Source organism: Capsicum annuum, chromosome 2, assembly GCF_002878395.1.
Source record: "Capsicum annuum cultivar UCD-10X-F1 chromosome 2, UCD10Xv1.1, whole genome shotgun sequence".
Lineage (NCBI taxonomy): Eukaryota > Viridiplantae > Streptophyta > Magnoliopsida > Solanales > Solanaceae > Capsicum > Capsicum annuum.
Window position 1 is genome coordinate 81,720,274 of NC_061112.1, and position 24,302 is coordinate 81,744,575.

At 27.8% G+C, this 24,302-nt stretch overlaps 1 long non-coding RNA gene across 1 annotated transcript; it reads left to right on the forward strand.

Moving 5' to 3' along the window:
- The first annotated feature begins 19,808 nt into the window (after positions 1-19,808).
- LOC124895888 lies at positions 19,809-22,066 on the forward strand. Its single transcript, XR_007052008.1, has 2 exons — positions 19,809-20,160; positions 21,907-22,066. It is a non-coding gene; the product is annotated as an uncharacterized LOC124895888 (long non-coding RNA).
- Positions 22,067-24,302: the final 2,236 nt, after the last annotated feature.

Consider the following 24,302-nt stretch of genomic DNA (forward strand, 5'->3'; position numbering starts at 1 on the left):
TAATACAATAATTAAGATATCAGAACAATACGATCAAATTCTAACTTTAAAGAAAAAAAAATTCAAACCCTGACTGAACTTTAATTGTATAAATATATAACCATGCACAAATCTCCACCTTAAAAGGCTGGAATGTTTTTTCAAAGGCTAAACTCATCGATAGCCCCTCAAATTTGTCCCTAAAAATCACTTATACCCCTAAACTAAGGTTTGTATCTATTAAACCCCTAAACCCCCCAATTTGGTTCCAATTAGACGTTTTTTTCTCTATCTGCAAAAAGGACAAAGCGTGTGTTCCACACACGTAATGACGTGGCAAAACGAGCTAATTGGAAGCTGACACGTGGCATTGTAGGTCCAATAATTATTAAAAATTAATTATAATTTTTTTAAAAAAAAGAATATAAAAATGGCATTAAGGAAATTATTAAAAAATAATTCTAAAATTATTTTAATAATTAAAATAAAAAATTGATTATTTTTAAAAAAATTTAAAAATGAAATAAATTATTAAAAATTTATTTTTTAAAAAATAATTATCAAACAGAATTATAAAATTTTTTAAAAGATAAAAATAAAAAATGGCATTGAGGATATAAATTATGAAAAAAAATTATAAAATTATTTTAAAAATAAAAATAAAAAACTGATTATTTAAAAAAAAATTATAAAAATTTAAACAAATAAAAAAATTGTTAAAAATTATTTAAAAAATAAAAATTAATTATTAAAAAAAATTATAAAACTTTTTAAAATGAAAATAAAAAATGGCATTGAGGATCCAAATTATGAAACAATAATTATAAAATTATTTGAAAAATAAAAAAAAATCTGATTATTTAAAAAAAATTATAAATTTTTTAAAAAATGAAACAAATTATTAAAAAAATTTAAAAAATAAAAAAATTAATTATTAAAAATAATTATAAATCTTTTTAAAATGAAAATAAAAAATGACATTGAAGATCCAAATTATGAAAAAATAATTATAAATTATTTAAAAGATAAAAATAAAAAACTAATTGTTAAAAAGAAATTATAAAATTTTTTAAAAAATGAAATAAATTATTGAAAAATTATTATAAAATAAAAAATTAATTATTAAAAAAATTATAAAACTTTTTAAAATGAAAATAATAAATGGCATTGAAGATCCAAATTATGAAAAAATAATTTTAAAATGATTTGATAAATAAAAATAAAAAATTGATTATTTTAAAAAAATTATAAAATATTTTAGAAAAATGAAATAAATTAATAAAAAATTATTATTTTCAAAAAATAATTATTAAAAAATTATAATATTTTTTATAAATGAAAATAAAAAATGTCATTGAGGATATAATTTATAAAAAAACAATTATAAAATTATTTTAAAAATAAAAATAAAATACTGATTATTTAAAAAAAATTATAAAAAATTTTAAAAATTGAAATAAATTATTAAAAAATTATCTAAATAATAAAAAATTAATTATTAAAAAAAATTGTTAAATTTTTTTAAATGAAAATAAAAAATGGCATTGAGGATCCAAATTAGGAAAAAATAATTATAAAATTATTTAAAAAATAAAAATAAAAAACAAATTATTAAAATGAAATTATAAAAATTTTAAAGGTTGAAAATAAAAAAAGATTTTTTTTTAAATTAAGGTTGAAAATAAAAAAAGATTTTTTTTTAAATTCATTTTTATTAAAAAAAAAACTAAAAATTGAGGCCGACTAATGCTTTTTGGGGCCTTTAGTGTTAAAAAAAATTGTCAATTAAAAAAATTTTGGGGCCGTCAATGCCACGTGGCAACTTTTTATTCATAAATTAGTAAAAAAAAAATGCTCCTCACGCGCCTCCCACGATAGCACTGCACGCGCAGTGGTACATAGACAAAAAATGTCTAGTTGGAACAAAATTCGGGGGTTTAGGGGTCTTATAGGAACGGGCCTTAGTTTAGAGGTCTAAGTGAATTTTCGCAATAAATTTGAGTGCCTATTGATGGGTTTGGCCTTTTTCAAAAAACCATTCAACAATCAAACATGAAAGCACCAAAACATGAGATCTACGCTCACTATCACATATAAGCAACTTTGAATGAAAAGAAAAATTGGACATAAATTTCAAAATATCCAAACTTAGAAATCAGTAATTTCCAATAAAGCAAAGCTCGTGGACTTTTTTTTTATTATTTCTATTGAATATCAAAACAAATTATAAGGATTATTTCCGGCCATGAGTTTTTCTATGACATAAAGGCTATTGGGTGGGTTGGGACATTGTATCAAATATTCGTTTGATGGTCGGTATATATAATCGGAAGATTGTTTCTACATTTGTTTTCTCAGTCTTTAAAAGACTAATGAAGAATGACAAAGAGTGCACAAACAATGAATTGATTGTACAAAATGCGATATTAAGCTGGGTGAAAAGGTCGTCGACCCTACATCATGATCAAGTAGAAAAGCAAAAAAGGAATCCAATACACACCCATGCTTCATTGAACATTCATTATCTACAATACAGACTTGAACAGAACAGAAACTACAACAAAATAATATGATAATCAACATATTAGAACTATACATTTAAACCTAACCTTGCGTGATTAGAGATGACACTTCCGAGCTCATCAAAAAATAGTTATAAGAATATCTCTGTTACCAAATTTTATGTTATGAATGTTATTATATTACTGCAGAGAAAAAGAATCCCAATTAAGCACAAAACAGAAACTACAACAAAATAATACTATTAAACCTAATCTTTTGTTATAATAGACGATTGCTTCGAACTCATCAAAAAAGTAGTTATAAGAATATCTCTGCCACTAAAATTTACGTTATGAATGTTATTATATTTTTGTAGAAACAAAAAAGAAAGTCTTAATTTATAGAAATTCAAAATCTTGTCCTTCAAGAAAAGGTTACCTAAATATGAAATTTTTTTATTTTTTTATTGCGGAAAGTAAAATATCAATGAAATTATTTATTATAGTTTTCACATTTCAATTTTCACGACAATCTTTGGTTTTTCAAAAATATGCATACCTAAATATGCATTGGGTTATTGATTTTCAAGTTTTGCATATATGGTAGTTTTCGCTTTTCACGACAAATTCTTTGTTTTTTCAAAAAATATAGGAGTTTTAGTTAATCAAAAAATAAAGTAATTTTTATTTGCCATTTTTTTAGGATTCCTCTTAATTAATAATTATGCTAATAACTCTTTACCATATATTCTTCTCTTATTATATATTCTAAGACTCATTTAAGTTTTAAAATATAGTCTCCTCCTACTATGTATTTTATGACTTTTTTAGTTTTAAATATTATATGAATTTAACGACGATTTTGTATAAAGCATAAACTTTTAATAAGGGACAAAAAGTTTGAATTATCTTTTAAGGGTGTTCACAGTTTTAATATATTGTATATGTATATGTATATGCATATGTATATGTAGATGTAGATAAATGAAATTTTCCGAAAATAAAAACTAATAAAAATGAAAAGGACGGTAGTTCATTAGAACTTTGGGAAAATTTCTTTTTGAAACTTATTAGAATATAGAAAATATTTTTTGAAAAAAATTTGATGTAGTCTTTTTAAAATTTTGGATTTCTAAGTTTAATTTTCATTGAAATTTAATTATTATTTTAAATTATTTTTTTCTTAAATAATCAGTCAATTATTGTTATAATAAAAGTCATAGTATGGAAAATTTGTCTCACAAATCAAATAGGAGAAGAAGCTGGAAAAAGTCAAGTTGAAATTATTTATTTTTGAGATATTTAATTGATAAAAAAAGATGAAAAGATAATTTAGTCTAAAGCGAAGTATTTTAATAAAGGGTGAAAAGTTCAAATCACTTTTCTAAAGTTCTTTATATTTTTAATATATTATAGATTATAGATATAGATATGGATAGTCGTGCCACTAAAACAACCTTGATAATGCAATTAACTTAAAAGTACTAGGCGAAGTTCACTTTTTTTTTAATGGCAATTGATTGATAATCAAAGCTAACCTAAAGGGGGCCTAAAACAGTACCTGCCTATCTGGATGTCTTTTTGCCGTATAAAAGTACATGGTATACGTAGATACTTCAATTTTGACTTCAAATATTTATTTCCACACGTTTGCTGTGCCCCCGTTGATAGTAATCGTCTTCAACACAGCTGGAGAAGTCTCGTCTAAATCTGTAAATTTCATGTATGGTCATCACTCATCTCTTTTTCTTTTTTATAGGAGTACCAAAGTAACTATATATAACACAAAAAATACTAACTTTTAAATTTTTTTTTATTTTTTATCCGGTGTTTGGTGTCCATATTGGAGCCTTGATTAATTTGAATCTCGCGTTGCAGACCCATTAAGGTGGCAGCGCTCCCAACAGAGTTTTTCTCCATACCCAGGATTGACCCCTCGACTTCTGATTAAGGATGGAGCAGCCTTATCCACTGCACCAAAACTCATGTTGGTACTAACTTTTAGATCTAATAACACAAAAATCACATCTACCGAGAAATGCAACTTCCGATAAGTAATACTTCCTTCGTCCCATTTTACCCGTTCCAAATTTCTTAATTTGGTGTCCCATTTTACTTATCCTTTTCTACTTATCAAGACAAGATAATTTTTTTTTCCATTATACCCTTAGTGTAATTGTTTACTCCTTGTTATTAGCATTCTTGAAAAATGTTGCAAAGAAAAGTACCATTGAGAGTACATTAAGAATATAATTTGTGCTTTTGTATTGGTCATCCATCAATATTGAAGCTAACAATAAGACACAATTAAGAGGGGCAAAATGGTAAAGTTACATTATCAATCATTGTTTTCTTAATAACTGTGTCAACCTAATTTGGAACGGATAAAATGAGACGTTTACTTTTTTTTTTTTTTTCTAAAATCTAATAAATACAAATTCAATTAAAGAATCAATCAGACCCGAACCGTTCCAAACCAATCCAAAAGTATAACTGTAAACTGCAATTATTCATTAATTTAATTTATTTAAAAATATATAATATAATTAATTAAATGAAAGTATATTAGTTCTAACCGTTAAATTTTTTAGATGATTTGATTATAGAATTAATTATTGCCAAAATTCCCAATGAATCGTTAAGATTTCATCATAAAATTTGTTTCAACAAAAAATTCTGTTCTTCATGATTTTGGCAACAAATTCTAATGAATAGCTAGGATCTTTGCAGCATTTGTCATTGACATACTGACCATTCGTCAAGAACTTGATCAGAAATCTTGATGATCACCATAATTTGTGCAGAAATTCGAGCAACACATTTTGCTCCAAATTGATCCAAAACTCCAAGCTTGATGTCAAATTTTCTAATGTTAGACCAAATAATTTTTTAATGATTAGATCCAGCTCAAAAATTCAAATATCAGTAGATCGACTTTGGAAATAAGTTCAAAGTTGAAAATAAGTAGCCGTTTGGCCATGAAAATTAAAATTTTCCAGAAAATTGTTGGAATTGGAGTTGGAGTTGTGTTTGGTCATGTCTTTTTTGTTTTTGTTTTTTAATTTTAAAAAAACTTTTTAAAATATGATTTTATGCCTCAACTTTTACAAACTATCAAAATCACCCAACTAAAATTTACCTACTAACGGGAAAAGAACACAATTAGCCACTTTTACAAAAATAATTCCATATACATGACCATATTTAATGAATTTCAATTATGACATATATAATATTTACATTAATAGTAGTTTTCTCATATTTGAAAATTTTAAATATGGATGTTATATTAACAGATCACTGCTTCCTATTTTTTAGGTAACAAATATTATCTTTCAAACAAATTTATTTTTTAGGAATTTATTTCCTTTATTTTTCGTTCCTAAAAAATAGAAAATGATGAGTTGTTATTAAATTTTAGGGTGCTGCTAATTTATTTCTTTAATTTTCTTATACATAAAAGATTTTACTGTGTGTGAATAAATTATTTCTATGTAAAACATACTTTGCATATTTATTATGGTATATTATATCATATACCATAAATATATAAATATGCTTAGTATGTTTCTTAATAGAGTTAATACATAAAAATGACCCTAAACTTGACACCAAATTATAACTTTGACCTTAAACTTTGACAGTGCATAAATATGACCTTTAACTATTCAAAACTGTACAAATATGACCTCCAATACTACGTGGCAAAACGCGTGTTCAACACGCAAAATTGGGCGCGTCCAGCTTAAAATCTAAAGGCATAATACATAAATATGACCTTAAACTTTGACAGTGCACAAATATGACCTTTAACTATTCAAAACTGCACAAATATGACCTTTAAATGACTCTTCACTATTATTTTTTCATTATTTTCGGCTCAAAGATGAAAATAACATCTAATTTCTTTTGTCATTGCGGAAAAAGAGCAATATTGAAGATTTACTAATTAGGCGGTTCAGCCTCATATGAAAAAATCGAGCGGGTATGTATATATTATAAAGCAGGGGACGAATTTAAATTATATCATGTATCTAAATATTATTTATTTAAATATTAAATTAAAGATGAAGCTATACTAATAATAAAAAATTATAGTTTTAATAAAACGCTATGAAATTAATGTTATTAAGGATAGTAGTAGTAGTATATTAAATTAACGTAATTAAAATATTATTAAATTAACGTTATTAAAACGTTATTAAATTAACGAGGGGTGGACCTACGTGGTTGCCATGGGGTTCACCCGACCCCCCTCGGTAAAAAAATTACGTTGTGTATATATAAGATAGAAAATGTATATTTATGTACATATATTAATGTTGAACCACATGAAACAAGACACTTAGATAGCCTAGTGGTGTTATTTGCTCTTCTTAGGCGCTTCCTCCAGCCTACTGTGCAAGTTCGATCCCTATTAGTGTAATAATAACAATAACAACAACAACAATAATAAAAACGACGTCATTTAACAAAAAAAGTAAAACTTTGACAGTGCACAAATATGACCTTTAACTATCCAAAACTGCACAAATATGACCTCTCTCCAAGTCAACCCTTTTAACATCGTGGCACCGTGTGATTGGATTATCTTTCTATGTAGGCACCAGTGAGACTCACGCATGGGGTTGCAAAATCGAAGGTCATATTTGTTCAGGTTTTGAATAATTAAAGGTCCTATTTGTGCACTATCAAAGTTTAAGGTCAAAGTTATAATTTGGTGTCAAGTTTAAGATCATTTTTATGTATTAACACTTCTTAATACTTTGTATATTTATATATGTGTGTATATGGTATATACATGGTATAAACTTTTTATATAACATACTTTGTATATTTCTGTTATAAATATAATACTTTATATATTTATGGGTATAAATATAATACTTTGTGTATAAAGATACCAAGTATTATGGTATATAAAGATAGCAGCTGCAGTTTAAGGTATAAATATGTTAAATTGGACATATTTTTTTATGAAAAGTATGTATCACCGATTTATATTTTTAGCATATATATGGTATAAACTATTTATATTTGAATAGTATAATAAAGATGTACACAATATAATATATATAATCAAATTAAAAATGAGAATAATTTGTGGCAGTGGTAAACTAATCTGCTACAACTTTATTAATTCCATAAATATAGAAAACGATTATAAATTACATGACTATAATTCCTTAAACGTCCATATCACAACAGAAAAATTATTATTATTATTATTATTAAAACTGTTATATACATAATATTGAAAAATTAATGTTATAAGAAGAGTTTTATGTAAAAATTTAAAAGCTTGGAGTTATATGTAATAATAATAAAAGTTGAAATTGGAGTTGAAAAATTGTGAAAACACCAAAAACCTATTTTTCCTTTTCAGAATTTTTTTTGGAATTATTTTTTAAATTTTCATGGCCAAACACCACAATTTTCAACTTCGAATTTTTTTTTTTCAAAAAAAGAAAGAAAATTTCATGGCAAAACGGACCCTAAGTCTCTTATATCTTAAAGAACAAATTCAATCATTAATTATCAAAATAACAACAAATTTAACAAACTCATATATTATAAGAGGAAGAAGAAGCGAAGAAATTCGTGTAAAAGCTTCAGCAAACAGATAAGTCGAACAATCAAATGGGCTGACTAGCTTGGACCCAACCAAACATTTAGATTTTGAACAATGGCTGATGGGCCTGTCCAGTCCAGTTGAATTTGTCATTGAGGTTCTTAAGCAGGAAATTGTATGTCATATACCCAAATAAGAATGTATTTGAAGAATAATCTTCCTTACTTTTTAATATACTAAAAGTACCATTTTGCTCCTCTATACCTCAAATATATTTTTAGATTTTCCATACTCATTTATCTCTCAAATTTTATTTTTTATTATTTTCCCTTTTATTTTTTTCTTTAATTTTATTATTCTATTTTTTAATTATTTTCACTTTTTTTTTAAATTTTATTATTCACTTTTTTTATTATTTTTACTTTATTTTTTTCTTTAATTTTATTATTCTATTTTTATTATTTTCACTTTTTTAAATTTTATTATTGTATTTTTTTAATTATTTTCACTTTTTATTTTTTTCTTTAATTTTATTTTCATGTTTTAATTCATTTGTCTCAACCTTTATTTTTTTCTCTTTTTTTTCTCAAGCATTATTTATTTCTTTTTATTTTTTTTAATTCATTTGTCATTAACCTTTATTTTTTTTTAATTTTTTATCAGTTCTTTTTTTTCCCCTCATTTTTCTCAAACTTTATTTTTATTTTTCCTCTCATTTCTTTATTTTCTCAATTTTTTTAATTCTTCATTTTTTTCTTAATCTTTATTTTTTTATTGCCTTTTTTTTTCTCACTCTTTTTTTTTTTATTTCTCTATTTTGTTTGATTGTTTTTTTCTTTTTTTAGTTCTCTTTTTTTCCCTCATTTTTCTCAAACTATATTTTTATTTTTCCTCTAATTTTTCTTTTTTCTCAATTTTTTTAATTCTTTGCTTTTTTCTTGATCTTTATTTTTTTCTTTTTTTTTATTTCTCTATTTTGTTTGGTCGCTTTTTTCTTTTTTCTCAACTTCTATTATATTTTGCTAATAAATAAAAAATTGGATAATCCACAAAGGTATCATTTTTTTCTACTATCAAAGCAAATTTAAGGGCATGAATTGTTGTTACGAAGTTCTTTGAAAATTCTTGAGATAAGTCGGGTCTCTAAGGAGAGAGTTGTAGAATATCTCATAAATAAAGACATAATGTAGTATGTCAACTCTTGCCCGCGGGGCATAATTTATTATTTAAAAGTTCTTGAGCTAAGTTTTGCCTCTAAGGCAAGAGTTGTAGAACATCCCATAAATAAAGACATAACGTGGTAGTGTCAACCCTTGCCCATGGGGCATAATTTGTAGTTTGAAAGTTTTTGAGCTAAGTCTTGCCTCTAAGGCAAGAGTTGTAGAACATCTCATAAATGAAAGACATAACGTGGTAGTGTCAAATTTTGCCCGTGGGGCATAATTTGTAGTTTGAAAGTCCTTGAGCTAAGTCTTGGCTCTAACACAATAGTTGTAGAACATCTCATAAATGAAAACATAACATGGTAGAGTCAACTTTTGCTCATGGGGCATAGTTTGTAGTTTGAAAGTCTTTGAGCTAATTAAGTCTTGCCTCTAAGGTAAGAGTTGTAGAACATTTCATAAATGAAAACATAACGTGGTAGTGTCAACTCTTGCCCGTGGGGCATAATTTGTAGTTTGAAAACCCTTGAGCTAAGTCTTGCCTCTAAGGCAATAATTGTAGAACATCTCATAAATGAAAACTTAACGTGGTAGAGTCAACTCTTGCCCGTGGGGCATGATTTGTAGTTTGAAAGTCTTTGAGCTAATTAAGTCTTGCCTCTAAGGCAAGAGTTGTAGAACATCTCATAAATGAAAACATAACGTGGTAGTGTCAACTCTTGCCGGTGGGGAATAATTTGTAGTTTGAAAGTCCTTGAGCTAAGTCTTGCCTCTAAGACAATAGTTGTAGAACATTTCATAAATGAAAACATAACATGGTAGAGTCAACTTTTGCCCATGGAGCATAATTTGTAGTTTGAAAGTCTTTGAGCTAATTAAGTCTTGCCTCTAAGACAATAGTTGTAGAACATTTCATAAATAAAAATATAACATGGTAGAGTCAACTTTTGCCCATGAGGCATAATTTGTAGTTTGAAAGTCTTTGAGCTAATTAAGTTTTGCCTCTAAGGTAAGAGTTGTAGAACATCTTATAAATGAACACATAACGTGGTAGTGTCAACCCTTGCCCGTGGGGCATGATTTGTAGTTTGAAAGTCCTTGTGCTAAGTCTTGTCTCTAAGGCAATATTGTAGAACATCTCATAAATGAAAACTTAACGTGGTAGAGTCAACTCTTGCCCGTGGGGCATGATTTGTAGTTTGAAAGTCTTTGAGCTAATTAAGTCCTGCCTCTAAGGCAATAGTTGTAGGACATCTCATAAATGAAAACATAACGTGATAAAGCCAACTCTTGACCGTGGGATATAATTTATTGTTTGAAAGTCCTTGAGCCAACTCTTATCTTTAAGGCAATAGTTGTAGAACATCTCATAAATGAAAATATAACGTGGTAGAGTTAACTCTTGCCCGTGGGGCATAATTTGTAGTTTGAAAGTCCTTGACTCAAGTCTCGCCTCTAAGGCAAGAGTTGTAGAACATCTCATAAATAAAAACATAATGTGGTGGAGTCAACTCTTGTCCATGGAATATAATTTGTTGTTTGAAAGTCCTTGAGCTAAGTCTTGCCTCTAAGACAATAGTTGCAGAACATCTAATAAATAAAAATATAATGGGGTAGAGTCAACTCTTCCCCGTGGGGCATAATTTATTGTTTGAAAGTCCTTGAGCTAAGTCTTGCCTCTAAGGCAATAGTTGTAGAACATTTCATAAATGAAAACAAACGTGGTAGAGTCAACTCTTACCCGTGGGGCATAATTTATTGTTTGAAAGTTCCTAAGCTAAGTCTTACCTCTAAGACAATAGTTGTAGAACATCTCATAAATCAAAATACAATGTGGTAGTGTTGACTCTTGTCCATGAAAAATAACTTGTTGTTTGAAAGTTCCTAAGCTAAGTCTTGCCTCTAAGGCAATAGCTGTAGAACATTTCATAAATAAAAACAAATGTGGTAGAGTCAACTCTTGCCCGTGGGGTATAATTTGTTGTTTGAAATTCCCTGAGCTAAGTCTTTCCTCTAATTTAAGAGTTATAAAACATCTCATAAATCAAAATACAATGTGGTTGTGTCGAATTTTGCCCATGAAACATAACTTCTTGTTTGAAAGTCATAAGTCTTGCATCTACAATGTAGTAGTGTCAAATCTTGCCCATGAAACGTAGCTTATTATTCGAAAGTTGTAAGTCTTGCTTTTATAATGTGATATTGTCAACTCTTACTCATGAGATGTAACTTGAATGGAAGAAATCGAAGAAAAGAACAAAAATAATAAAAATTACGAAAAAAGAAAAAAAATATTAAAAAACAAAAATCAAAGAAAATGTAGAAGTCGAGAGAAAATAGGAAAAAAATTAAGGTTGTTAAAAAGAAATTAAATAAAAATAAAGGTCGAGAAATTAAAAAAAAATCAAAGAAAAATATATATTTTTTTAAAAGTAGACGTTCAAAGGTGTAAAAAAAAAAGTAAGGGTTGAGAAAAACTAAAAAGAACCAAAAAAAAGAGGAAAGAAAAAATAAAAAATAAAAAAAATAAAAAAGAAGGAAGTTGAGAGGAAAAAAGGAAAAAAGTAAGGGTTGAGAAAAATAAAAACAAAAAGAGAAAACAAAAAAGAAAAATCAAAGTAAAATTAAAAAGAGAAAAAGAATAAAAGTTGAAAAATATAAATATGGAGTTGTTATCCATCATGAGGATTAGGGGCAATTTTGTCCAAAAAAATATTAGTTAATAGGTAAAGGCTATTTTAAGGAAGTTTTTTTTATTTGGGGCCAAAATTTAAAAGCCACTCCAATTTAGGCCTATTTTTGAAATTCACCCCTTGGGTATTCGGTCCTTATTCTGACCCAAAACTCAATTATACCGGTCTGAGCCATTAAAATGGGGTTCAATATCTTTTTGATAAAATTTCAGAAACAACTAATGGTAGACAAAAAAATTAGTTCTCATACTTAATATTTACCTAATTACAAAATGTTGCTACACTTTAGCAGTAAATGTAATTGACAATCGAAATTCACTTACGAATATAATACAAATATGTCTTGTAAATACATATACAAATACATATGACATCAATACATATACATATGGCCGTTGAATAGAACTAAGAAAACAGTTCAATTGTATAACTGAGTACATATTAAATACATATATACATACACACACGTGTATGTGTGTGTTTGGCAAAACCCATCGCCAGGCCCCTTAAGTATGCACGATCTTTCACTTAGGCACCTCAAGTGGACATTGGTTCATTTTGGCACCTCACGTAGGTATAAAGTGTTTCATTTTGACACTTTTTGCTGAGTTGGCAAGGTGCGTGTGACACACACATTGAAGACGCGTTTGAGGGGTATTTTCATAATTTTTTAATCTTTCTTCTCTTTTCTTCTCCAATCTTTCAATAATAACACCATTAACATCACTCTTCTTCACAAGTTGAGAAAATTTTTCATTATCGAATGTCAACAATTGGAGAAAATGTATTAAGAATACTCAAGATTTCAAACATTCTTTATTAAAATTTTGTTGAGATTTCACAATTGAAGGAAATATCCACAATCGAATTGTCAACAATTGGAGGAATTTGAGGCAAAAATTTTGTTGAGATTGCCTTCATAGGTCGTCTTGAGATGATGACGATGTTAATGGTGTGCTTGAAAAATTTTGTTGAGATTGCCTATTATTTTCTTGAAAAATATGCGCTTGAAAAGATTAATGGTGTTATTAATGGTGTTATTATTTGCTTGAAAAAAAAATGTTATTAATGGCGTACAAAAATAAAGGGACAATAGGGGTATTAATGGTGTTTGGTGCCTGCCATAATCATCACAAAGAGGAGAAAATAATTTTTTTATGTATTGAATGAAGGTCCATCAATGGCTTCCTTATTGAAATTTAAAATTTCAATAATTTAGAATTTTAGAAGGTGGGAGTGGGTTAGAGAAACAATATTGGGGGTGGGGTATGGGGGTAGAAGCGGTGGCACTGCTGCATTTAGAAGATGATTTTGGGGAGGGTGGGGGCAGGGGGAGGGGGGCGGCATTGTTGCAGGACATTTTGGAGAAGATGATGTTGGGGTGGGGCAAGGGAAGGGGGGGGAGGGGTGATTATTGATTTTAAAAAATAATTAATGATTTAAAAATTATTTTTTAGTAAAATGACACGTGTCGACATATTATTTGTCACTTTCTACATCATTAGGTGCGTGTAATATATGCACACATTATAAATTTACTGATTCAGCAAAAGGTGTCAAAGCGGCAGACTTGAAGGTCGCTTGAGGTGCCAAAATGAATCAATATCCACTTGAGGTGTCTAAGTAAAAGATCGTGTGTACTTAAAGGGCCTGGCGATGGATTTTGCCTGTGTGTTTTATTGTGATGTCAGAACTTTTGATGTTCTTTCACTCAAGCGATAGACATGTATTTTGTTGTTTTTATTAGTTTGTTGCTAGTGTATATGAAAATAGAAAGAGGAAGAAAAGGAAAGGTGACATACGATAATTACATGACATAACTAAGATTTGAAATAATTACAATTCAAAGTTAAGGTTTAAATTAATAACAGATGTATATGTATTTTGACTAAAATAAATATTGGAGTGAAATACAATTGTGGTTGAAAATGTTGTATACGTATTTTGCCTAAAAAGAATTTTGGGAGCCAAATACATTAAATGCCCTTTTCCTAAATTGTATATTCAATGTATATACACTGATACATCGTATATACCTTGATAGCATATACATACATAGTATACGCACATACAAACTCCTACAAAGAGGGCCCACACCAAACAACTATTTAACCTGAGGGGTAATTTACCTAAGTATACCACATTAGATTGTTAATTGTAGGTTATGGTAAAACTTTTTAGTTTGCAAGTTATAGCAACTTTTATTTTTAAAAAATAAAAAAAGATATTTTCATTTTTTTTTAAAAAAGAAAATCAAAATCATCACAAAAATGAAAAATACAGATTTAATATATCTTAAAAACAATATTCCTTTCTTAAATATAATTAACATTTACTAATAGATATCAATCACACTCTCATTTTCTCTTTAATCATTTTTTTCTCCTTTTTAAAATACGCTAATTTCTTTTCCATCTTCATACACATTCATTTTTTTTCTTTCTACACGAATACATTAATTTAGTAAAAATCTTTTATAAGTTGTTGTTGTTTAATGCAACCTTTGAATATTTTTTTTGAAAAAAACATTCACTAATCTGCAAAAAATTTAAAATGAGACATACAAATATAAATTGTGCTAATTTGCATTCAATCATGATACATCATGGAGGGGAATAATATGCCTTAGGTATGTTAAATTATGTAGCAATTTGATACTTTGCATTCAATCATATTTAAAGAATTCAATATTTTTTCAAATCATTTAGGGATAAAATAATAAAAGTATTTTTTTATATATATTTTCTTCAATTATGTGATGTTAAAATGTTGAAATTTCTATAATATAATGAAGAAAGTCTGTTTAAACTGTTACTTTTGATCGTAATGTGTATGTTTGTGGGTTGCATAACATACTCAAAAATTTATACAATATATGATGTTGCAATGGGTCAAAATCATTTTCCCTCCCCAACTTTGTCTTAAAAATCAAACTCCCCCTCAACTTTGAACAATAATCATACTCCCCCCTTTATCCTAATTGACTTTTTAAAATTCCTATTTTACCCTTTATCATCTATTTTTTTTTTAACTTCTTTAAAATCATCATATTTTCATTTTAAAAAAAATTCATATAACAATTTCATAAAAACATAAACATTATCTTCTAGGAAAAAAAGTAAGAAATATTAATTAAGTATATAAGCTAATGATGATCTTTACGAAGTAAATTAGCATGATAAGAAAATTAGTTTTATTAATAATAATCAAAACTATAATATTTATTTTACAAGTGAAAATAATAAGTAATACTAATTTTATAAACATATTTCAATGCAGAAAATACAAACAATAAATGAAAGCGATAGGCCTCTAGTACCACCTCGAACTATGGTCAAAGTTGTTACGACACACTCCAACTTCACAGGGGTCCTACTATCCCTTAAACTCAAATTTAGCATATTTTTGTCATTTTTTGTGCTAATGTGGCACCTTTATTACATAAAATGGAGCTCAATCAAAGGTGTCATGCTATCTAAAATGATTGACAAAAGGTATTACATTAGCTAAAATGATTGATAAAAATACACTAAAATTTAGTTTAAGGGGTAATAGGACCCCCGTAAAGTTGACGTGTGTCGTAGCAAATTTGGTCATAGTACGGGGGTACTAGATGTTGTTCTCGAATAAAAATAAGGTTAAATTTTAAAGATTATATTTATTTATGTAAATTATAAAATATGTAATACTCTATTAATGACAATCACAACTTATTTACTGATATAGACAATAGATAATATCATTTCTTATCACTTGATTCTCATACTAAAAGTAGATGTTTTAATTTATTTGCTCAATTTGTGAAATCAAGAGAATTGTATTATATTTTTTTCTACCCTTTAGTGTTAAATAACTATATAAAGTAACAATATAGATAAATTTATAGTTTCAAATTATCATTAATAAGGTTAATTTAGCAAAATATACCTCTGAGTAAAATTTTTTTAAGGATTGAGTTATATCAACAAAAAGTTAAGTAATATGAAATGAATTTAGTAAGAGAGTGATAAAACACTAAAATATACGCACATGCATGTACATACATATGTATATATACACACTTAGGGATGAGTTGTTTGGAAACAAGTTATTCTGGAATTAGTTATCACAAAATAAGTTGTACTAACATGTATGTGTGATAACTTATCTCATCACTGTGATATAAATGGTGCGACAAATAATTTTGAGACTACCTAATATATCTAATTAAACACAGAATAAATAATCATGAACTTTATCTTTGAATTATTATAATTATACCTCACACCAAACGACTCTTTAATACATATAATGATAAAATAACGATCTTAAAAAATAACATTAAATTTTGTGATAAATTTTAAAAAAAGCATTAATTTGCTTATAAAGTTAATAAACTTAAATAAAATGCTATAAATATCCATGTTAAAAAAATATTCATTACATATAATATAAAAAGATATTACATAAATATAGGATTTAAATTATAAGGATAAAATGGACACTGCATGGGATAAAGGGGAAAGTATGATTATTGTTCAATGTTGAGGAGGGAGTTTGATTTTTTAATCAAAGTTGGTGGGTGAAAATGATTTTCACCCTGTTGCAATAGAGAGATCAATAGACTTTGGTGTAGATGAGATTCAATATTTGCTTAACAATTTTTTTTTCTTTCTTCAATAATCTATTGTGTCAATCAAAATCTTTTATAAGTGTTTGTTGTTTAATGTGACGATTTACTCCATTCATATTCGAGTATTTTTATTGAAAAATTAAGTTCTGTAATCTGCAAAAAAATTTAAAATGAGATATAAAAATATGAATTGTGATGCTTCAGGTATGTTACCTTGTTTAGCAATTTGATATTTTGCTTTCAATTATTTTTTAAGAATTCAATATTTATTTTTTGATTATGTAAAATCATTTAGAGAGAAAATAATAATAATTTTTTTTATATTTAGTTTCTATAATATGATGATGAAAGTCACATGAAAAAGTAACTTTTTAAGTAAAAGTGTATGATTTTGGGATGCATGACATAATGACTAATTATATTATATTTGTTGTTGCAATAGGGAGACCAAAAGACTTTGGTGTAGACAGGATTATGTATGATGAAACTACAAACTATAAAGGGTTAGTTGAAACAATTGTAGTTCAGTTAAGAATAGGAACAACTTTAAATCGCTTTGATATAAAGTACATAATCAGTGATAGATGTTCGTCAATGGTGATACACAATAATACAAATGTGAAGGTGTATCTAGATCAAAAAGAGACTGATTGATTTTTTTGTAAAATATCCGTCGTACGTAATAACTAATGATATATCGATTGAGCCAATAAAGTCTAATACTGGAGCAATTGTTTGTTTTGAAAATCAATGATATAATGAAGGAAATCAGAGATTTTGATACCAATCACTACTCTTGTTTAGTAATTATATCTGCCAATGTTGATGAAAATTATTTATCATTTATGATGTTGTTGTCTTTGTAATCAAAGTGTTTTACTAGCATTAATGTACATGTTGATGTTGCTTTTTTTTTTTTTTTTTTAATTATTTTCAATACTTCGTTTATAAAATTCATAGTGTTGTTTGCTGTATACTTGTAGTTTATGATAGATTAACTACTATAAGATGGAAAATGATTTATATAATGTATAGACAATAATGGCTAATGATATATATGAGTAGGTACATTATTATGAGTATAATTGAATAGTAAACAATAAAATATGTATGCAAATTCGACACAAAGTATGTTCTATTTATTGTATGCAATTTGCATGATAAACCATATATTATGTATTGATAAAACTTGAATCAAAAAATTAATCTACAAATTTATTAATGTGAAAAAATAAAAATACAAGAGTAACAAAACATAGACAATAATTAACAACTTAAAAAGGATGTTTTGAATATAAAGTATCCATTATATAAAGGCCAAATCCATCGGCGGCCCCCTAAATTTGGCACGATCTTTCACTTAAACACCTCAAGTGGACGTTGTTCACTTTTGACACCTCAAGTAGGTATAAAGTGTGTCATTTTGATACTTTTTACTGAATCAGCAATGGACGTGTGACACACGCATTGAAAGCGCGTTTGAGGGGCATTTTCGTAATTTTTTATGTTTATTCTGTTTTCTTCTTCACTCTTTCAATCCATGAACTTTCCACCATTTTTTTCCTTTTCTTAACACATCCTTATGCTAATTTTTATTTCATTGATCAAATTAACAGAGCAAAAAAAAAAAAAAATAGTTAAATCAAGAATCTTACTTCTTTAAGAAAGAAGAAATCAAAAAATAAAAATGGTTAAATCAAGAAATAAGAATGCCTAAATTTTTCTTGTGTTGATTTTAACCAATTCTTGTTTGTTAAAATGATTCCCTTCTTAAAATGATTTCCTCTTCTAAAATTAACAGAAGAAAGGAAAAATCAAAAAAAATTTTCCAATCTCATAGCTCATTACAAAATTAGCCAATAATTAATCGTCAATTTGCACAACATCTAATGACAACAGAGCAACCAAAGGCAGCAAGTGAAGAGGTGAAAATGAATCTGTTTGAGGATGATGACGAATTTGAGGAGTTTGAAATTGATCAAGAGTGGGAGGCGAAAGAGGAAAGAATAGATCAAGAGTGGGAAGATGATTGAGATGGTGATGATGTTAATGGTGTTATTATTTACTTGAAAAAAATGTGCTTGAAAAGATTAATGGTGTTATTTGATGTTATTAATGGTGCTATTATTTGCTTAAAAAAATATTATTAATGGTGTACAAAAATGGAGGGGCAGCAGGGGTATTTTGGAGAAGATGAATTCGTACGTGGGATGGAGAGGTTGTGGTGTTTGGAGAAGATGGATTTTGGAGGAGGGAGGGGTTGCCTGCCAAATGAAGAAGATAACTTGAGTGGAGATGGGGGTGGGGGAGGGCAAATGGAGTAGATGAATGGGGGGAGGGGGGCTGCCAAACAAGAATGGTAGTTTGTCCAATGAAGGTGGGGGGAGCAGGGACGGGAGGGGGTATGGAGAAGATGACTTAGGGAGGGGGGATTAAATAATTTTATAATTATTTGAGAAAATGTCATGTGTCAGCAATTAATTAGTTAGTTTGTTATGTATTTTTATCCTTTAATTTAATTATTATATATTAATGAGTTGGATAATTAAAATGAGTTGGCATAATTTAATTGATCAATTAATTCGCGTAAGAAGCGAGTGTAGCCGCGCGCATGAGGTTTTATAGCTGATTGTGCAAAAAATGTCAAATTAACACACTTTATACCTACTTGAGGTCAAAAGTGAACAACGTCCACTTGAGATGTCTTATTGAAAGACCGTGCCAAGTTTAGGGGGCCACCGATGGGTTTGGACTTATATAAAACACCCATTGATAAAATATTCTATTTGGAGGAGAATCAAATTTTCATTTTTCAGACATGACTCAAGAATGTAGACAATCAAATTTTCATTTTTCAGACAAGACTCAAGAATGTAGACAATCAAATTTTTATTTTTCAGACATGACTCAAGAATGTAGACACGTGATTTTTAACCTTCCTCGAGTTTTAATTTATTTTTAAAATTAAATATTTATTTGCATCAAATTATAATTTTTAGATCTTATTTTTTTTTAGTAAGCTTCATTTAAGAAATAGAGTTATTTTAGAACATGTTTTATGTGTTTATTTCTATTTGTAAATAATAATAAAAAATTTTAAATAATATATTTTTCTTTTAATTTAGATTTCAATAAATAAGTTAGTAGTTTTATTATTCTCTTAATTATATTTTATTTTAGGTTAGTTATATTTCTATTATATTTTCTTAAATATAAAAATTAATTAATTAATATTCTTTTATTATTATTATTATTTATTTATATATATATATATTTTAAATTAAAAAAAAGAAGAAAATCTTATCCTAATACTACCCCAACTTCCCCACATTTCCCTCAACTTCCTCCCCACATAATCCTACTGACTCAACTCCCTCAACTACAACAATTCCTCAATCTTTATATACACAACACAAAGACAACATACAGAGGAGGACAGACAGAAGATTGAAAAAAAAAGACAAGACACAAACTTGAAAAACCAAAATTGAAAGAAACAAAGAGAGAAAAAGTAACGAGAAGGATAAAAACACAAAGAAAAAAGAAAGAAAACAAAGGGAGAGAGAAAAGAAAGAGTTCCGAATCGAGTATCGATTTTCGTTTGAGTTTGCGGTGACAACATTCTTACTTTCAACTTTTGGTTAGTGTATTACACAGGTTCTTACTCAATTTCTTTATATTTATTTTATTAGAACTTTTCATCAAAGCATGAAGAAGATATTCAGATTTTATTATGATTATATTTTCGCACAGCAAAATTAGATATTAAATATATTCTAAATCAGTTGCTCAAGTATCATGCCAGTTCATGGGTTAGCTTGGGATCAGATGTGGTTACAAACATCGTGTTACGATTAGGGGTAGTCTCGGATCGTGACACTTACACTCTTTTTGTATGGTGGTTTGCCATGGTTTCATAACGTACTGTACAGTATGGTATGGTACAATACTATATTTGGATAGATTGTATCGTTCACTACTGTTTAATAATAATTTTTTATTTGGTTTGATGGTATGGTATTGTATCGTAACGGGTAAATCTACTAAAATACCCCTAATATAATATTAGTGTTCTCACCATTATTTTATAGAACTGGCCTTTCTCTTGTTAGGTGTTTTCATATTCCATAGCGTTCGTGTAACACCCATCCGTTTCAGTGCAAAATTTTAATCAGCAAAAACTACTCCATAAGATTTTTATGCTTGTGTTCTTTGATATTACTATTTGACCATTGCTTGTAAAATCATTTTGAATTCATATTTCACTGAGAATTTATCTCCTTGGAGTTGCTTGATGCTTGAGCACAGAAAACCACCATCCAAACAACCTGTTAGGTACCTATGGCTTTTTATTTAGTTGTAATTGCTCCTTAGTTCAAATTTTACTATTAAACGAAAATGTCTTTACTGAATAAATGGAAGGTCCCGTCCCTATTAATTAGTATACATTTAAGAGTATTATTATGATTTTACTGATCCTCAGATATACTTTTGTTACGTTATAAAACAGTCTGTCTATTGGGAGTTATTACATAATTGTTAACTTAATATTTGACATATAAGGATCTAATCAGTTTATATGTTTTTTTTTTGTAAAGAATGTTGTTTACTGTTTAAATATAGTAAAATTGTGAAGCCTTAGTTAAGATATCGATTCGTTCGCTTGGCTCATTCTCTATTCACTTTGTAAATTCGTTATTTTTCTTTTCTTTAAATGAACCTCTAGACTTTTTTGATGAGTATTTGTCATGTTATGTTTGGATAATGAGAACATTGACACAGAGAAAATTCGTTTGTGAATTGAAAAATGAGTTTTAAGTTGAACTTTGTAACTGGTTGATTGCTTTTTTTAGAGGGAGTGCACGTTAAGTTTGTTGTTGTTATAGTATTTGACCTGTGATGTGTTGTCTTTAAATATAAACATATTACCTTGGTATAATTGGCAAATTAATCCTTCAACCCTTGATCTCTTTTAATAAAACCCTTAATGACACCAACTAGACAAACCTTCATGCTATATCAACTTTTGTTGATATATATAATTATAGTTTACTTTGTGAATATTGACTTCACTATCCTAAAATATTGTACGGAGTACACGTTATTGTTCAAAATAGGGTGGCACCCGGGTCTTCCAAATCCTGAATCCGCCTCTATTAGTTAGTAACATCAATTACAAATTATGTGTGTATATATGACCACGTTGATATCTTTGTTCCTTTCAAAAAGTTTCTTCTTCCTATCCACGTCTCACTAACACAAAATCTTGAAAAACTATTTATGTAGTAGATTTAGTCACTCTTTTGATTTGTTATCTCTCTCTCTTTTTTTCCTTCTTCCTCTTTCGTTTAATTGTGTAATCTCTCTCGTTATTTTTTTTTTCCAGGGTAATATAATGAATGCGAAGATTGGAGGATTTTGAGATAAAAGAGGTCAGCAAGGAATTCTTCTTTATGAAAATACTAATCATCAATTTTCTATAAGATTTTTTAAAACAGTATTCAACTTTTGTCTCTTCATCTAATGATATTCTAATATTTGGTGTATTATGCTTCTTTATTTTACATATATAAAAAAGTAATTCAACTGCATATACCAAATATCTAAACTTACAAGTTTTTGTGGACAAAAGAGGATTAACTAGAGATGGGGGATTGGGGTTATGTTGATATTTTTCACAATTTTTGTAATATTATCATACTAAGAAAAATTAATTCAATTAATTCTGATGCCAGTTCGTCTTTCTTTATTTAGGGATTAATTCTATTATTGTTTCTTTCGTGTTTTGTTTCTTAATTAGTATAACATATAATCCTTCAGATTATAGACGAACGTGTTAAGCGGATCATAACTTTAAAATCATATTTGTAAAATTTGTGATCAATCACGGATAAAGTAAAAAAATTTAAACTCAATCTCTCTCAAAAAAATTTAAACTCAATCTCTCTCTCTCTATAGAAGCCTCCAATACTATTTATCTTTATTATGCGTTTTTGGCCATTTTTTAATTTTAAAAGATTAAAAAAGCTAATCCACCTCCATATTAATTATATATTAATAGGCAAAATAAAATTTATTCCACCTAAAGAAATACTAATGCAGCCTATATATACCATGTCCGTTTGCCTTCCCTGATTGAAAATTCAAATAGGTTGACACAATCTTTTTTTTTTTTTTTGGTTTAAACCACCCGGTGTTCGGTACCCGCTTTTTAGGAGTCCGACTATATCTGAATTTGCCTCGCGTCAGGCCCCATTTGGGGAGGAGAGCTCCCAACAGAGTGTTTGTTCATACCCAGGATCGAACTCTCGACGTCTGGGTAGGTTAGGGCAGCCCCTTTCCGCTGCCCCACCACTGCTGTTGGCGATTGACACAAAGTTACAACATTAATGAACATATAAATATTGAAACTTAAAAATGAATGGCTATAAGTTCTTTAGCAAACCTTGTACATTAGTATATATACACTTGCTTACCAATTACCATATAGTCATATTTAGCATTTCATGATACATCTCCATTTAGTTCGAACCCACGATACTGGAGTATGAGTAGAAAAATTATGAAATTTTGATGTATTTATTTTGTGATAAAATAATATTTTTTTTTCTTATGGAGACTATCCTGTTTTTGTTGCCCATTCAGTCATCTATCCTGACTAGCAAGGGAATGCGTGGGGATGTATGCGCTATTTTATTACATCGATTGATATTTTTGAGTGCTTTAATGACGGATTTTCTTATCCAACCTGCTTAAACAACTTGAAGGTTAAAGTTCATCCTGTTTGAAAAATGCTTCTTGGTCGTTTGATCAGGTAGGTCTATATATAAACTATTATATATATATATATATATATTATCGAGTAACAAAAGATTACATGGTAGCGGCGGTCCAATTGCACGCTCCATTTTGTTACGCTGATTTATATCTTGGCGTACTTTGGTGGCGTATTTACCATCCAATTAAACAAATTAAAGATTAGACTCCATCATATATATATATATATATATATATATATATATATATATATATATATAAAGCTAGGCAAAAAAAATGATGGGGCATCTCTCTATGACTAAGGATTACATTTTTTTTTTTTTTTACATTATCTCTAATTTTTCCTCATTTATAAATTAATAAAATATCAATTAATGACTTTTTATCTCTCATTTAAATTTTAAAAAAATGATATTAATCGTGCCTCTGATTCAAACGTTGAAATGACACTAAATTCTACAAATTAATACTCACAAGCCAATAACTTTACTTGTTTTAATTTAATTTTTTGTTGATATGAATCTACATTTTATTTTTTAAGGAAAAGAAGTACACATGACAAAATAAAAATTCTTTTTTGATAGATTAAATTCATAGAAGAGTGTCAAAATAGTAGAAATAATTATCTGTAGAAAGAAATATATTTTGAATTTCTTATCAATTAGAAAGAAAAAAGAAGAGATTTGTTTTGTGATTTCTGAGGTAAGTGCTTTGTAAAGAAAGTGACAATTTTGAGAGAAAGATTTATCGATAAATGCAAAAAATTGATGATTTTATTATTTCGTTCTACTTCCTTCTAGGGATGTACAGATCAAACCGTCAAGTCAAATCGAACCGAGGAACCAAACCAAACCGAGAAAAAAAAACCGACTTATGGTTTGGTTTGATTGGTTTGGCGTTAGAAAAAAAAACCCGACCATTCTTGATTTGGTTTGGTGTTAACCAAAAAAAAGGCAAACCGAACCTGAATCAAACCGACATAATATATATATATATATATATATA